The sequence below is a fragment of the Enhydra lutris genome, unplaced genomic scaffold (assembly GCF_002288905.1).
Source record: "Enhydra lutris kenyoni isolate GAN:26980312 unplaced genomic scaffold, ASM228890v2 scaffoldscaffold3, whole genome shotgun sequence".
In the NCBI taxonomy this organism is placed as follows: domain Eukaryota; kingdom Metazoa; phylum Chordata; class Mammalia; order Carnivora; family Mustelidae; genus Enhydra; species Enhydra lutris.
Genome location: NW_019154087.1, coordinates 21,431,539 through 21,436,159, shown reverse-complemented (window position 1 = coordinate 21,436,159; position 4,621 = coordinate 21,431,539).

Genomic DNA, 4,621 nt, shown 5'->3' with positions numbered 1-4,621 from the left:
AGGAGATGGAATTTCATCCAGACTGAGGGCCAAGACAAGGTGAGCTTGTTGGGTCTATGATTAGGCGGGTCAGCGTGGGGAAGGAGGGTGGGTGGTGCTAACAATCCCAAGAACCCACACTTCTCAAACAAGAACTTGCTTTGAATGCAGAATGCAGAAAGACGGCAATGACTTCTAGGCAACACAAATTACCCAAGGAACGCTACCATGTCTTTTCTTATTTCCTGACATTCCTTTTCTTAATTCCTGATATTAGCCAACAACTTATGCCCAAAAATGATGACATAGAAGGAGAAGGAAATATAGGAGAACCAAAGTTCCTTTTTCCTTTCATCCTTCCTTATTCATCAGGAAGATGGAATGTTCTAGAGAGTATTGGTATGCTGTACACATATAAATAAGTGCAAAAAAGAATTGAGTTGCCAACACCTAAAAAAACAAATAATCTAGTCAAGAAATGGGCAAAAGACATTTCTTCAAAGAAGACATCCAGATGGCCAACAGACACATGAAAAAATGCTCCACATCACTCGGCATCAGGGAAATACAAATCAAAACCACAATGAGATATCACCTCACACCAGTCAGAATGGCTAAAGTTAACAAGTCGGGAAACACCATCTGTTGGCGAAGATGCAGAGAAAGGGGAACCCTCCTACACTGTTGGTGGGAAGGCAAGCTGGTGCAGGCACGTGGAAAATAGTATGGAGGTTCCTCAAAAAGCTAAAAATAGAGCTACCCTAGGACCCAACAAATTCCCTACTAGGTATTTACCCAAAGGATACATAATGAATTGAAGGGGTACCTCCACCCCAATGTTTATAGCAGCAATGTCCACAATAACCAAAATAGGGAAAGGGCCCAGATGTCCATCAACAGATGAATGTTAAAGATATATATATATATATATATACACACACACACACACACACACACACACACACATATATATATAATGGAATATTACACAACCATCAAAGAAAATGAAATCTTACCATTTGCAATGTTGTGGATGGAACTTGAGGGTATTATGTTAAGTGAAACAAGTCAATCAGAGAAAGACAATTATATTATTTCACTTTTATGTGGACTTTAAGAAATAAAACAGAAGATCATAGAGGAAAGGACGGAAGCATAAAGTAAGATGAAATCAGAGAGGGAGACAAACTATAAGAGACTCTTAACTATAGGAAGCAAAATGAAGTTTGCTGAAGGGGAGGGGATGGGGGGATGGGGTAACTGGTTGACAGGCATTAAGGAGGGCACATGATGTAATGAGCTCTGGGTGTTTTATGCAACTGATGAATCACTAAACTCTACTTCTGAAACTAATAATACCCTCTATGCTAATTAATTAAATTTAAATTAATAAAAAGAGTTGAGTTAGTTTTATGCCACATTTCCATTCTTCCAGTAAGAACAAAACGCATATGCATGTACAAGCTAAGAAGTAAAAAGACTGTGTAATTTTGTGATTTCACAAGTTAAATCCTCCTACATTTGCCTTTTTTTTTTAAAAGATTTTATTTGTTTTTTTGACAGAGATCACAAGTAGGCACAGAAGGAGGCAGAGATAGAGGAGGAAGCAGGCTCCTCGATGAGCAGAGAACAAGATGCGGGGCTCGATCCCAGGAGCCTGGGATCATGACCTGAGCTGAAGGCAGAGGCTTTAACCCACTGAGCCACCCAGGCGCCCCCATATTTGCCTTTTAACCAGTATTATACTTGGCACACCTGGGTCGCTCGATCAATTAAGCATCTCCCTTCAGCTCCGGTCATGATCCCAGGGTCTTGGGATCAAGTCTCAAGTGGGGCTCCTTGCTCAATGAGGGGCCCGCTTCTCCCTCTGCTCTGCTGCCCGCCCCTTTGTGTGCTCTCCTCTCTCTCTCTTTCTGTCAAAATAAATAAAATGTATAAGAAAATAAACTGGTATTGTACAATATAGATGAATGGTAAAGTTCATGCCAGTAATTAAAAATTTAATCTTTCCTTACTTAAAATGACATGAAATAATACTCAAAAGGCAGACCATTGAAGAAAAAACTAAACATATATTAGTGTCTTTAATGATACTTTCCCCCTGCTCCTTTGAATAAGACATCCGGAACTCTCATTTGTGGTGGACCCAAAAATTTCATAGCAGGCCCTGCATACTATATTCCTTCGTATCTTGTAATTGACTGTTTATTTGCATAATTCTTAGTAGATTGCCTCCCTGCTGAACATACAGCAGACAGGAAAGAAATGTCCAATAGAAACAAATCTGGACGTGGGTCAAAAGAGAGTATATTTGAAAGGATTATTGCAATCAGAGGACAGGAACTACTGGAATAGAGAGAAAGCTCTGGTCAACCAGACCATCTGCAAGTGTATCAATGGTCCTTCTAAGAAGAGGAGATATGCACACGGACATGTGTACCTGCAGAGGAAAGACTGCCCCAGGACACCAAGGAGGCACCATCTGCCAACCAGAGAGAGAAGCCTCAGAAGAAATCAGACCTGCTGATTCCTGTATCTTGGAATTCTAGTCTCCAAAACTGAGAAAAGAAATTTCTGTTGTTTAAACCACCCAGTCCATGGTATGTTGTTATAGCGTCCCAAGCAGACTAATGCAATCTTCTTATTTTTGAGATACTTTTTTATATTCTGTATGAAAGTTTGTGCTTTCTGTAGAGTTTGCTGTTGTTGTTGTTGTTGTCAGACATAGGTATTGCAAATATTTCCCACTCCAGTGACTGCCTTTTCATTTCTTCATGGTGTCTTTCAAGGAGCAGAAATCTCTAACTTTCATGAAGCCACATTATTTAATTCTTCTATACTATGGTTTGTGCTACAGTCATTCCCAACATCTCCACTGCCTCATCCAGTCAACCAAGGTCCAATCAGGAGACAAAAACACCTCGGTTATGTACTTTTTTTTTTTTTTTAACAATCAGACCTTTAAACAGAAATGTTCGGTATAAATGATTGTTAAGCAATAAATTGTGGTGAACCACTAACGGAGATTCTAAGAGTTTTCTGAGGGACAGATGGTGGCTACTTCCTTCAAAGCCAATGGAGAGTGAATGGGGAAGGAAATTTCAAAATGGAGAGTCATCTCTCCCACTAGGGCTGAGATTGAGACCTTCCAGGGAAGGGATGGCTGCCACAGGAGCCCTCAGCCTGCTGGTGGCAGGAGACTACTGGAGGGCACTAGGGGACAAAGAAAAGTGACAGAGGACACAGACCTCACCTGTGTCAATGACACAGCAGGTCAGGTCTCAAGATAGATATTTGTTAGTTAAAACACTCCAAACAAGGGGGGCCTGGGTGGCTCAGTGGGTTAAAGCCTCTGCCTTCGGCTCGGGTCATGATCCCAGGGTCCTGGGATTGAGCCCCGTATCGGGCTCTTCGCTCAGCGGGGAGCCTGCTTCCTCCTCTCTCTCTGCCTGCCTCTCTGCCTACTTGTGATCTCTGTCTATCAAATAAATAAATAAAATCTTTAAAAAAAAAACAAAACACTCCAAGCAAGAAAGCGAGCAAAGAAAAGAAGAGGGAACTCTGAACCAGGAAACCTGAGAAGGAGCCAGAAGACAAGCAGAACCAAGCAATGCTGCTAAGAGAAGGTCCCAACACCAGGTTTTTGTATTTGCAGTTTCTGCTCGGGGATTTCTTTCCTAGCCCATCTCCATTTAATCCTACATAACCTTCCTACCTTTCAATCTCAGTTTAACACATCTCCTCTTCTGGACGCCTTCTCAAATCCAACACATAGTGAACTGCTCCTTTGGGTGTAGACCGTGTCTGCATTTACCCTGTGATAAAAGTTAAGCTCCTTGAAGTAAGGAGACGTGTGTATTCTGCATTCGATCTCCAGATCATAACACACTTCTTAGCATGTTGTTGGTATTTTGGCATTCAGTAAATGAAGTTTTCTTTTGTTTTGTTTCTTGAAATCTGAATAAATCCCTCTTTTCTCTGTCCCAAACCACTTTATTTATACTTCTGTCGTGGAATGTATTGCCTATGGTTATGTTTCTATGTTGCTTGGTCTCCCGAAGAAAGTGTTGTTCCTACTAATCTTCGCATTCCTGTGATCAACAAGCACTGTGTTTTGCACCGAGTACGTATTTTCGGAATATTTGCTATATGAATTTCAGCAAACTCATACAAGGCCTTTATAGTGTAGTAAAATTGATTTGTGATTGGCTTGTGAAGCCATTTCCTTTATAACTATATCATATAACCTTGGAGGTATTGGTTTAAACTCATTTGCCTGACAGAAACAAAAGAGCTTAAATAAGAAGGAAAGGAGTTTTTTGTTTTTTTGAGAGGAGTTTTTTTCTATGAGGAGTAGGACTGTGGTTGAAACTCTGGAATGGGGGGCGCCTGGGTGGCTCAATCGGTGAAGAGTCTGCCTTCCGCCAAGGTTGTGATCCTAGGATCCTGGGATCCAGCCCCGCATCCCGCTCCCTGCTCAGCAAGGAGCCTGCTTCTCCCTCTCCATCTCCTTCCTGCTTATGTTCCTTCTCTACCTCTCATTCTCTGTCAAATAAGTAAAGAAAGAAAATCTTGAAAGAAAGTAAGCAGGAAAGAAAGAAAGAAAGAAAGAAAGAAAGAAAGAAAGAAAGAAAGAAAGAAA